Source organism: Mirounga angustirostris, unplaced genomic scaffold (genome assembly GCF_029215605.1).
Source record: "Mirounga angustirostris isolate CCGP_5_RB_7025 unplaced genomic scaffold, mMirAng1.0.hap1 SCAF_5, whole genome shotgun sequence".
NCBI lineage: Eukaryota > Metazoa > Chordata > Mammalia > Carnivora > Phocidae > Mirounga > Mirounga angustirostris.
This window is the reverse complement of record NW_026991713.1, coordinates 151142632-151156655: the sequence shown is the minus strand read 5'-3', so window position 1 is coordinate 151156655 and position 14024 is coordinate 151142632. Positions and strand designations below refer to the sequence as shown.

Below are 14024 nucleotides of genomic sequence, written 5' to 3'. Positions count from 1 at the left end.
GGGAGTGTGAATTTCTGAGGACTGGCCAGTGGAGGTGGCCTCGGGGACATCTGCCAGGAGGAAGGGCATGTGAGGGGTGTAGGTAGTGACTTGGCGAGGTGGGCTTACTTGGAACACATTCTGGAGATCAGTCTACTAGGACTATTACATTGGAGCCCCCTCCCCGCCAAGCCACCTGCCTCGGGTCCTCTAGCCAGGCCCCAATCCCACCTCCAGGCCTGAGGGATGCCACACGCGAGCCTCCCTCCCCCTGCATGCCCGTGGTGCTGGGGAAGTCTGTCATTCATTCTGAAATGGGTGCACTGCACAAGCCAGGATGGAGGACTGGGTCCCCTTCACCCTGCCCCACCTCCTCCCCAAACCATTTGTCCCTTAAAAGGGTGCCTGGGGGTCATTGGTAGCCTTGGACTCCAGTGAAGCCTCCGTCCCCCTCACCCTGGGTAGACCAAGAGCACCACGGGCATCCTTGGAGTGTGGGCCTCCCTCCAGGGGATCCCCTCCAAGTCCTCCCAGCCCCTTGGAAGCACCTGGAGACTTCCAGAGCAGTCTCCCCTCTGGAGGATCTCTGCAGCCCTCAGCCCCAGCTGCTCCTGCCCATCACCCCCTAAATAAACCTCCCAGGGAGGGCGCAGCTCACCCTAACAGGGACTGAGCTCAGAGGGCAGCACCAAGCTCTGACAAGGACACAAATTGGTGACACCTTGGGGAGCCTCTCCAAGGCGGTTGATCCAAGATGTTAGTGTAGCGTGGCTGGTCAATTGAGGGGCTGGAAACATCCTAAATATCCATCGGTTGGGGGGTGGGGCCAATACCTCAAAATATATTGAGATTCATCGCCAATGGGAAATAATAGGAACCTGCTAAAAAAAAAAAAAAAAAGTCGATTTCTGTGGTTGTGGCCTGGGAAAATCTGGATGGAATTAGCTCATTTCTGTAAAAATGAAACAAATAAACCACATATATATACAGGGAGGCCTGTAAGGAGAAAGGTTTGGAAGGGGGAAAATATGGCCAAGCTGTCATCCCCTCCAGGGCCCGTGGGACTGTGGCGGGCAGAGGGCCGGGGGGTCGTGAGGTTCAGTGAAGGGCAGGAAGGACATCGGGCTTTTCCTTTGTTTACCTCTGCCGTTTGGCTTGTTTTAAGGAGCCTCCGTTGCTTCTGTAGCTCGGAAGGGAAATCCAATAAAATGTATTTTTAGAAATGTCCTGAGTGGGACGCCTGGGTGGCTCGGTCTGTTGAGCAGCTGCCTTCGGCCCAGGTCATGATCCCAGGGTCCTGGGATCGAGTCCCGCATCAGGCTCCTCGCTCAGTGGGGAGCCTGCTTCTCCTTCTCTCTCCCTCTGCTTTTGCTCTTTCTGTCAAATAAAATCTTTAAAAAAAAAAAAAAGAAATGTCCTGAGCTAGATTCTGTGCTGATGGCAGTGGTTGGTTGCCTTGGGCCAGTGTCCTCTGTGCCCGGTGTTGTAGTCAAACTTGTAAGGACACTGTGGGGCAGTTCTCTTGTCACCTGATGTTGTAGATGAGGAATCCGGGGGTTGGTGAGGCTGAGTGACTTGCCCAAGGAGGCACAGCCAGCCAGACAGGGCGTACATCACCTTTTTTTTTTTTTTTTTTTTTTAAGATTTATTTGAGAGAGCGAGAACAAGAGAGAGTACATGAGAGGGGGGAGGGTCAGAGGGAGAAGCAGACCCCCCGCTGAGCAGGGAGCCCGATGCGGGACTCGATCCCGGGACTCCAGGATCATGACCTGAGCCGAAGGCAGTCGCTTAACCAACTGAGCCACCCAGGCGCCCCGTACATCACCTTTTCCTGTTATCATGGAGGGAGAAGGGGTCGGGAGTGGAAGTCTGGGATGAAAGGTCAACCCTGGGCTATCTAGGGGCGGGCAGATACGTCTGCACTCTGCTGAGCGGCGAGGCAGTTCCACACTTGGAGGGCAGGGAAGGGCCGTTCGTGTTTGACTGCGTCCTCCCCGCTCAACTTGGCATCAGTCAGCATTCATGCGGCCGGGAGGAGAAAAGCCACAATGCACAACCCACTCCTTCACTCCCTCTTGCTCCGGGGAGGAGCTCTCAGATGGCAGTGTGGGTCTGGGAGGCAGGGCGTCCCCCTCTCCCTGCCCCCACCCAGCCATAGGATCCCGGTGTCCCACGCCAACGGGTGGGCAGCTCCAGGCAGGGCAACGAAGTGGGCTCAGCTCTGGTGATGGTGGTCCGGTTCGATTTCTCTCCAGAGCCTCAGCAAATGGTATGGGACATTTATGGCACTGAGAGAGTTGGGTCACATGTAGGAACTGGGCCAATGTGCTCACCTCCGGATGGGGCAGATTAGAACTTGGCTAATGTAAAGAATGGTTGGAGGGGCGCCTGGGTGGCTCATTCGGTTGAGTGTCTGACTCTTGATTTCGGCTCAGGTCTTGATCTCGGGGTCGTGAGATCGAGCCCCACATTGGGCTCCATGCTCAGTGGGGAGTCTGCTTGAGATTCTCTCTCTCCCTCTGCCCCTCCCCCACCACTTGCATGCACATGCTCTCTTTCTGTCTCTAAAATAAATAAATCTTGAAAAAATAATAAAAAGGGATGGTTGGAAATATATAACTGCGGATAGAAACCATATGGGGAAATGAGGTGACAACTGTCCTCAACCAGTGATTGGAGAGATCTGGGGTATAAATACCCCAGCTCCCTCACCTCTTTGTGGACCCGTTCTGAGGTGTATGTTCAACACTGTCTCCCCAGGTTCCTCAGTGGCACTGAGCTCTGGTTGCTCACAGAGGTAACTCGCTTTGTGACATGTCCCTACTGGCTTCCTTTCTTGTCTCACATTACCTCCTCCCACGGGCTCTCTTTGATCTGTTGTCCACAGAGCAGAGGTATTTATTAAAATCTAAATACAATCGTGTTCCTCTTCTGCTCAAAACTTGCTATTGCTTTCCCAGCACACTTGGAGACCATTTCCGATTTTTTTCCTATAACCTCTGCTATAGGCTGAATGTGTCCCCTGAAAGCTCATGTGTTGAATCCTAAGCCCCAGGGTGGTGGTGTTAGGTGGGGTCTTTGGGAGGTGACTAGGTACAAGGGTGGCATCCTCATGAATGGGATTAGTGCCCTGATAAAGGAGACCCCAGAGAGTTCCCTCATCCCTTTACCAGGTGAGGATGCAGTGAGCAGCTGGCTATCTATGAGCCAGGAAGCTGGCCCTCACCACACCCCGAAATGGCCAGCATCTTGATCTTGGACTGCCCAGTCTCCAGAATTGTGAGAGAGAGATTGAGTTGTTGATAAGCCTCCCAGTCTGTGGTATCTGGGTTATAGCAGCCCAAATGCACTAAGCCAATGTCCGAGGCCGTATGATCTGGTCTGGCCCATCTTCCTTCTATGTCTGCATCAATCTTCCTCACCTTGCTCCCTCCATACTCAAAATCCCAGGCTCTGCTTTAACTCAGGGCCTTTACCCAGATGCTTCCTTTGACCTGGATTATTTCTCTTGTAACTACACGTCTCTGTCACTCTGGTAGACTCAAGCTAAAGCATGCCTTCTTGGGGGAATCTTTTCTAGTCCCTCATCTAAAGTTAGCCCACCCCATGGCCTTCTCTCCTCAGTCCCTCTTGGTCTCTTATACCCCATTCTTCACAATCCATAATTGCTTTCGTCTGTCTTCTTCCCTAAATCTCAAGCTCCCTGAGATTGGAGTCCTGTGTATTGCTTGCCATCACATACCCAACACCTAGAACAGTGATGGTCATGGGTAGGTGTGCAGCACTCAGTTGCTGTGTGAGTGAAACACACAGTCAGTGTCCCGAGAACCCATCTGGGACACCTCTCCCTTCACACAGATGACCCAGCAGGGTCTTCGCTGGAGAGCCCATTCCCCGGAGCTCCCCACATTCAGGGGCCACAGTCCCTGCTCTGAAAGGCCCAGGTGCTAGAAATGGGGTAGAATCCTATCTTGGCTTCTTATACAACGTGTCTCAGTGAGACTTACTGAGTGACAACCCAAAACATAGCCACTTAAAACAGCAATTGATTATTTTTTATGATGCTGTGGGTTAGCTGGGCAGGTCCTGTGCTGGTTATGCTTGGGCTCACTCGGCCAGAGCGTCAGATGGTGCGGATGGTGCCATTCCGTGTGCGACAGCTGGTGTTGGCTGGTAGCTTTGGTGGCTTCCATTCTCCTTCATGAGGCCTTTCGTGTTCCAGGAGGTAGGACCAGTTTCCTTATGTGGAGGCTTCAGGTCAGTGTTCCTAGTCAGCAAAGATGGAAGCTGCCAGGCGTCTTGAGGCTTGGGCCTGGGGCTCATATATTCCTACTGCTGGCAAATCCTATTAACCAAAGCAACTCACGAGGCCAGCTTAGATTTAGGGAGATAGAGATAGATACCATTTCTTGGCAGGGGAACAGCAGGGAATTTCTGACCACATTTAATCTAATGCAGTGGGCTGTGAAGCCTTGGGCCAGAGACCCAACTTCTCTGTGCCTTGCTTTCCTGCCACTGTGAAATGGGTCTCTTGGCATCTATTGTATAGAATTGTTCGTGGGGATTAAACAGATGGTACATGCAAAGTGCTTAGCACACAGCATATCTGTTAGACAGTGCCCAGTGAAGAGGAACTATTATTATTATTATTGCTGTTAGTAACATCATTACGATAATTAGAGGGGGAGCCTAGCAAATGATGGGTGGATGGATAGGTAGGTGAATGGGTAGATAGGTGGGTGGATGGGTGGATAGGTGGGTGGATGGGTGGATAGGTGGGTCAGTGGATGGATGAACGGACAAATGGCTTTTGACATTCAAACGGCATATAGTCCCAACAACCCATCTGGGGATAAGTCATCTCATTTCATGGAGTTTAGAATAGATAGCAGCTCTTTGCTGGGGAGTTCAAACACTCCAATATCCAAAGAGACCTGACCTCTTGCTCAGTTTACTTTTTCGTCTTCTGTATTTGGGAAGGGGGGAGGTCAGGCAATTCTGCCGCAGGCTTTGTGCACAAAAGATTATATACAGCTCTCTCTCCTGCATGTGCGCACCTCCACAGCCTCAGCCTGGGTTAAATGGAACCAAACACTAGAAGTTGTGACAAACACAGTCAAGCTCCCTGCTGGCAAGCTAAGCAGCAAACCACATGTGGTTGGAGCCCAACGGAGTTTTTTAACATACATTCCTCTGGGTACTGGCTGGGGTGCGGCCCAGGTGGGCAGCCGTGAGGGACTCCCTAGAGCAGAGTGCACCTTCTAGGTCTTACTTCAGGGACCCAGCATACCCCCCGCCCCGGAGAAGGCGGCTGCCCCCAGGCTGCCTGGACAGGGTGGAGGGGGTCTTCTTGGAAAGGATGGCGTGTCATTTTGGCTCTGAGGCTGTCCAGGTGAGTTGGGAGGGGTTGGGGAATGTTGCCACGTGCCGGTGACATTTTTCCTGTACCAGCCTGAAGCTGGGTACGCAAGAGGCTGGGAGAGAGGAGGGTGTTAGTTTCCTAGGACTGACACAACCAAGTACCCCAAACGTGGTGGGAGGAAACCACAGAAATTCGCCCTCCCACGATTCTGGAGGCCAGAAGTCCTAAATCAAGGTGTCGGCAGGGCCATGTTCCCTCCAAGGCCCTAAGGAAGAATCCTTCCTTGCCTCTTCCTGGCTTCTGGTGGCTTCCCATAATCCTCAGCGCTCCTTAGTTTGTAGCTGTGTCCCTTCACTCTCTGCCTCTGTGTGCCTCTGTGTCCTCTCCTCGTCTTACAAGGACACCAGTCATTGGATTTAGGGCCCAGCCCAACCTAGTATGACCTCATCTTACCTTGAGTACATCTGCAAAGACTCTCTTTTCAAATAAGGTCACATACTGAGGTTCTGGGTGGACATGAATGTTGTTGGGGGGTGTGGGGGGTCACCATTCAACCCGGTATGGGAAGTAAGGCAGAGGCACACAGGGAGGGATGGGATAGTCAAGGTGCAAATGTCAAGGACCTTATATATAAACCAGAAGACCATGAGCAGCATTGCCTTAGACTCAGGCGAGGCTGGCCCCAGGATTTGGAGGGGGCTCCCACTGGTTCTTCTCTAGCCAGGCCCTTCCCCATGGGGCAAGGGGCCATGGAACCAGGGGCTTGTGCCCACCTGGTACCCACACAGTCCCCACTTCTGGGCCATGTTCTGGGGATCCAGAACTCCAGAATTCCTGCCCCAGCGGCACTGAGCCATTTCCAAAGCCTGCTCAGGTGTCTTCCCTTCATGTGCCCTGCTGAGGGTAGACTGGCCTTCCCAGTATGTGTGCCCCTCACCTCCAGGGGGCTCGAGGGCAGCCATGTGTGGGGGTCAGGACAGAATGTGCACTTTCGGGCTGGGCTGTCTATGCAGGTGCACAAGGCCCTCAAGGTGCAGAATGCAGAAGAAGGGTGGGCAGAGCAGTGGGATGGCCTGTCACACTCCAAGGAATCTGGGAGAATTCTGAATTTAGTTGTGATCTTCCAAGTCATAGCGAGGGTGTATCTGTCAAAGAGGGAGGATAGAACATATTATATTTATATGTTTGGTTTTTTTAAAGATTTTATTTATTTATTTGGCAGAGACACAGCGAGAGAGGGAACACAAGCAGGAGGGGTGGGAGAGGGAGAAGCAGGCTTCCCGCTGAGCAGGGAGCCCAATGCGGGGCTTGATCCCAGGACCCTGGGATCATGACCTGAGCCGAAGCAGACGTTTAACGACTGAACCACCCAGCCGCCCCTATTTATATGGTTTCTTAGCTTGATTTATAACTTTCCAATCTGTCGACATACAGTACCTGGGCCTTCATTTCTATTCTTGCCCTGGGCCCTGTCCATGTTACAGGCTACAAGGTGAGATGAAGAATCGGGAAGGCTCAGAGTCCAAGAATCACCCTTGGGCCCATCACTCTCTAAATTATGTCGTGTGTGTGTATGTGTGTGTGTATAACTTGATTTTGTCAGGCTCTCTCACTAGCATATATGCTTCATGAGAATAGGGACCTCTTTATTCCCAACTGTAAAATGGGGTTAAGAATAGCCACTGCTTTACAGGGTTGCTGGAGGAGTGAGCAAGTTAGTGGGCGTGAAGCACGGACTGCAGGCCTGGCCCGTGGCGAGTTCTCTGTGCGGTTCACTCAGGTGGCCAATGAGTCATCTCTGGGGCCTCAGAACAGCAAACAGTGTTTGGGAAGTGCTAGCAACTACTGGTGGGATGGATGATGGAATGGCCGAGACGCAGGGAGCCGTGTCTTGCCCACCTCTTGGGTTGAAGACTCTGTGCCCGAAAGTCAAGTGGGACCGAGGGGTTGCATAATTCTCAAAACATCCCCAGAGGCAAATGTATGCCATCAGGTCATCAGACCCAGTGTCCCCCAGCAAGGTGATATGATCAGATGGGCATTTTGAGACAATTCCTCTGGATGCAAAGGGGAGCCATATTGGAGGAGAAGGGCAAGAATGGGCACAGGAGAACCAGGTGGGAGGCAATTCTTGAGGCCAAGATTTTGAGAAATGAGAGCTTCAACAAGGTGGAGAGGTGGACAGGGAAAGAAGTAAATGCTTCCAGGGCTGCAGAGGAGGTCGATGGGCAGGACTTAGTGAGGCTCAGGTGTGGCAGGGAGGGATCAGGGATGACACTTGGTTTCTGCTTAGTACCACTATTCTGAAGGGGGTGCTATCCTGGAGATGGGGACCCTGTTTGCAAATTGGATTTGCAAGAGCTTCTCGAAGAGGGATCACCAAGACATCCAGGAATTAGCCCAGATTTGAATCCTTGAGTACATATTGGCAGTATTATCTGTGCAAGATTCCCTCACCAATCTGAGCCTTAGTTTCCCCATCTGCAAAACAGAATACCTCACCAGATGATTGGGAGGAGCCTGTGTGGGAATATGCCCAACCCAGACCCAGGGACCACGAGGAGAAAGTGTGTGTCTGTATTACACTCTGTCAGAACCAACAGACACAGAAGGCAAATTGGCTTCAACAGGTAAAGAATTTACCGTTCCTGTAACTAAAATCCCGGGAGTAGATCTGACTTCCCCGACGGCTGCATTTAGGGCTCAAGCCTTGTCACAGGGGTTTCACATCACGCTCATACACCTTCTACGTGCATTCCCGCCAGTCACCAGCTCAGCAAATCCAGTGGCGAGTGGTGTTTTTTCCTATAGTTCCAGCAGAAAGTCTGTTCAAGGAAGTCCAAGGTACATTCTGATTGGCCCAGCTTGGTCATGTGCCCATCCCAGAGCCAATCACTGTGGCCAGGCCTGGGTCACATGATTTCTCTTTTAGTATGGCTCCCCCGTTAGTAAAAGGTGGGAGTAGTCCAAGCAAACCCAGTGGCAGTCCATGGTATTTTCCGTGTGTTCATGGGGAGTTTGGGGTTGGGAGGAGGTGTGTATATAAAGTTTCTGGCACAACAGTCAAGACCCAGATTCAACCAAAATGTCCATCAATGGATGAATGGATAAAGAAGAGGTGGCATATATATACAGTGGAATATTATTCAGCCTCAGAAAAATGAAGGGACTCCTGTCATATGTGAACACAGGGGTGAACTCGGAGGACATTATGCTGCATGAAATAAGCCAGTCTCAGAAGGACAAGTACTGCATGATTCCACTTAGATGAGGAATCTAAAATAGTCACACTCATAGAACCAGAGAGTAGAATGATGATTGCCAGGGGCTGGGAAGACAGGGGAACGGGGAGATACTGGTCAAGGGGCTCAAAGTTTCAGTTATGCAAGATGAGTAAGTGCTGGAGATCTAATGCACTGTGCAGTGTGTGTAGTAAACAATATTGTATACTTACAAATGTACTCAGAGAGTAGATCTTATGTTAAAGGTTCTTATCACCGGAAAAATGAAACAAAGGACGCAGGAGAACACTTGTGGAGGGGATGGATCTGTTTATGGCATAGATTGTGGTGATGGGTGCATACTTACCTTCAAACTCAGCAGTGTATAGGTTAAATATATACCGCTTTTTGTATGTCAATCATCCCTCAATAAAGTGGTCTTAAAGTTTCTGGCACACAGAAGGGACTCCGTTCATGGTGGCGGCTGGCATTAGGATTTGGACCAGAATGGCCCTCCTGGGTGTCCTTAACCATGCACGTGTTTTAAAGTCCTTTACAAATGTGGCCTCCACATTCAACCTTCTTCAGTGTTTCACCAAGAGGTCAGCCCAGGGGGGCTTGAGGCATCCCCCAGCCTGTGGTGGGGCATCACGCTGTCATCTGTGGCCCACCACGAATGGGCCCTGTCGCTGACCCCGACCTGGCAACCAGGGGACTCCCTATCCTTCTGGGGAAATTCCAGGACCTCTGGCACCCACCTACTCCCTCCTCCCCCGAAAGCCTGAGCTCCGGAGGGAGAGGCAGACAAGATCAAGAGAACAGGTTTTGCAGAGTTAGACAAAAACCTTTGCGGTTCATAACGTCAGCGAGAATATTCCAAAACCCCGGGGCGAGCGGTGATGTGGATGCTGCTTTCAGCAGCCCGCCTCTGATTGGAGCTGCCGGGGGCGTCCCTGGCCAATCAGCGCGGGCGCTGCGGGGCCTGGAACTTCAGAGCTTAGCAACGAGAAATCTGGAGGAACTCTGGAATTAATTTAAGGAAAGGGGAAGGAAACATACACACACACACACACACACACACACACACGAGAAGGGAATTAGTAGGCAAATAATCAGGCAGCACAGTTTTATTATTACCTTGTGGCCAAGGCAAGTCATGAACATTTTCAGCATTAATTACCAGCCGAGAGGGAACCAGCCAGCTATCTTGTCTGAAACGCCGGGGCTGATGTTTCAGGGTTGTTTTTTTTTTTCCCCCTGAGCTGGTGCTTAGGTAGAGATGGGAACAGAGCCAAGAAAGAATGGGCAGAACAGGTACGATAATTAAAGGAAAAACAAAAAACAAAAAAACCCCCCCAAAACCCCAAGCCCTTGATCCTGGCAGCCATAGCTCCTTCCAGGAGCCTCTTGGCCAATCTTTTTCTGGGATCTTCTGTCACGTGACACCACGGATGCCAGCCTGTCTGAAATGGGAACTGGAGGTCAGGGTGGCTATAAATGGTTTCTGTGGGTTCAGGTGGAGGCCCAGTCGGAGGTGATGGTGGCGTTGGCTGGGCCATTCCATGACTGCTTATTAGGTGCCGTTCGTGTGTCAGCACTGAGACAGGGGCTATAAAACAGAAGCGAACATCACGTAACAGTTCTGCTCCTGTGGGCGGACAGTCTAGCTGGGGGTGGGGGAGACCAAATAGGACTAATCAGTTCATCAGACAAATAGCCATGTGATTACAATTGGGGCTGACTCTGAGCAAGAAAGGCTGGGTGCTAGGAAAAGGGTGTGTGGGCCGGGGAGGGTGCAGTTAGAAGGGCTCTGGCTAGTCCTTCCTAGAATATCATAGTTGTCGGGTGGGTTCCAGAGGGAGGCAGCTGGGCCAGGCAAACTGAGCAAGGGGGCCTCTGGGCCGGCAGAGTTTAGAGTTTGTCCTAAAGCAATTGGAAAAATGAGAACCCATTTTGGTTTCTAAACTGGGACGTGGGATAATTAGATTTACAACTCAGAACACTCTGGCTGTAGGGGGGAGGACAGATCAGAGTGGGCAAGGAAGGATGCGGGGTGATGGAGCCCTTGGGAGGCCTTTGAGATGGCACGTGGGTGGTACATCCAGGGGACCTTAGCATGAAGCCCCAGTGCTTGTAAGGGGCCTCGTTGATGGTTCTCCTCAGCCAGCTCCAGCCCAGGGCCTTGTGTCCTGGAAAACATCCATTGAGAAGCCTTGCTCTGCCACCTCATGACCAACTCATCGTAGTTGGTCCAGGACCTGCCTGGTTTCGGCCCTCTAAAGTCCCCATTCCCCGGAAACCCCAGGATGGTTGGTCACCCGACTCTGGGACAGGATTAAGTGGGGCCAAAGAGCGAGCTTCCCTCACGATGAGACACTTCTCTGCATCTTCTCCCCAAGCAGCCTGGACACAGGCTTTGCAGCTGATTTGCTGTGTGGCCTGGAAGAATTTACGTGGCCTCTCTGGGCCACTGTTTCCTCATTTGAAAAAATGGAGTTTGACCTGGAGAGCCTCTTGGTCTCCTGGCAGCCCTGATTTCTGGGCTCAGCTGCTGCATTTCAAAGCTTATTCAATGCAGAGGGCTGAGCATTGAGGATAGGGCCATCTACCCACGGTGCGGCCTCGGGCAAGGTACCTTGCCTCTCTGTTTCTAGTTTCTTCTTCCATAAAATGAGAATAATAGTACTTACCTCATGGAAATGTGAGCATCAAGGTAAGGGAAATTATTCTGTGTTTGGCATAGCTGGATACTCTGGTTAACTAAAAGTAAGACTGGGAGTTAAGATTTCCATAAGTAGGGGCACCCAAGTGGCTCAGTCGGTTAAGCATCTGCCTTCGAGTCAGGTCATAATCCCGGGGTCCTGGGGTCAAGCCCCACGTCGGGCTTCCTGCTCAGTGGGGAGTCGCTTCTCCCCCTCTCTCTGTCTCCTGGCTCTCGTTCTCTCTCTCTATCTCAAATAAATAAAATCTTTAAAAAAAAAAAAGACTTTCGGAAGTAGTGACTGCCAGTTTTCAAAACAATGTGGATGTGATTAAGCACATTTACATTTCAAGTTTTGTGACATGCACTTTATATTTACCATTTATACTCTGCTAAGATTGCCTTTTACCTCCGAGTGTCTGGTTGCATGAGGTGGAGACTAGGCCCTTTTTGCCACTGTCCCCCCAGAATAGAAATTTGTTGAGTTAGGCGAGGTCACCTTATGCCCATTGTACAGGTGAGAGGATCGAGGCTCCGGGAAGTTAAAGGTCCTGCCATTAAGTGGTGAAATCAGAATTCACACCTGGATCTGATTCAGGGTCCTGTTCTGTCCGCGAATTGACCTCAACTTCCTCAGGGTGTGCTTGGGTGGGGCACGAGTGATGGGGAAGGGGGTGCAAGCAGGCAGATGTGGGGAGGGGGTCCCCTGTGAGGATCTGACTAGGAATTCTCTGAGGGGAGCAGCTACAGTGGCCTGGCATGACACCAGCAGCTGGCCTGATCCTCATGTGGACCCGAGCCACGTGGAGGCTGTTCGCTCCTGTGGCTGGTTGCCATGGAGACGGCTGTGCGTGTGCATGTGCGTGTGCGTGTGCGTGTGTGCATGCCGAGATGTACCTCAAGCTGGCCACCCAGGCTCGCCCCGGAGGTGCTAGCCGTGGGCGAGAAGACCAAGCTGATGCCCTTGAGAACAGGGAAGGAAAAGCCTGGAATTCTTATTTTTTATCATGAAAAACTTCAAGCAAGTGCAAGAGTAGAGTCTACGGTACAATGAACCCCAGCTACCCATCACCCACCTTCGACAATCCCCAGCTCTTGGCTAATTTTGTCCTATCTCTACCCCCCTTCCCTTCCTCCCTCATCCCACATATACTTCGAAGCACATTCCAGACAGCAGACAGCAACCATTTCTTCTGCAAATATTTTAGTATATGACTCAAAAAAAAAATTTTTTTTTAAAACCACCATCACCCCTCCTAGAACTAACAGTAGTGCTTTAATATTAGCAAATATCCAGTGTTCCAATTCCTCTGGTTGTCTCATAAATGTTTGCTTTACAGTGGTTAAAATCGGGACGCATATAAGGTTCATACATTGTGACTGTGGATATGTCCCTTATGTCTCTGTTAATCTGTAGGTACCCACTTCCTCCCTTTTTTGTCTCTTGCTATTTATTTGTTGAAAAAACTGGGTTGGTTGCTCTGTGACCTATCCTACAGACTGAGTTTTGCTTATTGCATTCCCATATTGCTGTTACATGCGTTCCTCTCCCAGCTCTATTTCTTATAAATCAGTAGCTAGATCTAGAAGCTCACTTAGATTCATGTTTGGTGTGTGTGTGTGTGTTTGTGTGTGTGTTTGTATAACTTTATGGTGGCTGCTTAGTATTCCATTTGAAGGTACATAATGTCTGGCTGTCCCTCTTTGTGATGTTAGCAGCCATTGATGATGACTATCCAGATCCACTGGAGGTTGCAAAATGGTGGCATACTAATTCTATCCTTCTTTGTTTGTTAGCTGGAATACTTCCATAAAGGGAAACTTGCCCTTATCAACTGTTTGGTTGCTGCAAGGTATAGTTCATACCAGAAAGGATAAATGCTTGGTTTTTTTCCCTTTATTGGACATTGTCAAAACAATGAGTTCGTTCCTCAGCATCCTCCAGAGATGACAAATGAGTTTATGTTTTTCTATTTTTCTTTCTTTTTAAAAAATTTATTCATTTGAGAGAGAGACAGAGAGCACACAGGAGTGGGGGGAGGGGCAGAGGGAGAGGGAGTAGCAGACTCCCTGCTGAGCAGGGAGCCGGATGCAGCACTCAATTACAGGACCCTGAGATCATGACCTGAGCTGAAGGCAGATGCTTAACCGACTGAGCCATCCAGGTGCCCCTATTTTTCTATTTTTCTAAATATCTTGGTGACCTCATAGATTTAGATGTATATGACATGTTTTAATCCATGACAGTTATTATTCTTATTGATACTCAAATTGTCCCATCTTTGGCCAGTGGGATCCTCTTCACACTGTCCCCTGTGTCCTATTTGACATGATCCCAGAAGTCTTTGACAGCCCCATGTGACCTGGGTGACCAGATATTCCAGGCTCACCTGTACATTTCCTGCCTCACATCTGGAATCAGCCATATCTCCACAGAGCCCTGGTTTCTGATTAAAAGTGGTGTTTAGAGACCATAATGTGGGTGCTGGGAGTGCTTAGATAGCTGCTGAACTGGTCATTCTTTCTCACCTTTTCAGGAGACGTGGTCAGAAACACACCCTTCATTTTGTCAGGCAAAATACAGCAGGATTTCACCCGGTACTTTCAATTCAAATCTGGGGCTATGGGGTTTTCACTCTGTCTCTCTGATTTTGCGTCCGCAACTCCTTTCTTCCAGGATAGTGTGACAAAGCCTGCTTCTAAAAGCAGAGCTCTTTGTTGTGTGTCCCCTCGAGCAGGAAGCATGTGAGAAAGCACTTCA

The 14024-nt window shown here is 50.4% G+C and overlaps 1 protein-coding gene across 2 annotated transcripts in view; it reads left to right on the top strand.

Annotated features, from left to right (window-relative positions):
• Positions 1-14024, top strand: part of PARN (poly(A)-specific ribonuclease) — a 305400-nt gene that overhangs the window by 217578 nt on the left and 73798 nt on the right. The window lies entirely within an intron of this gene.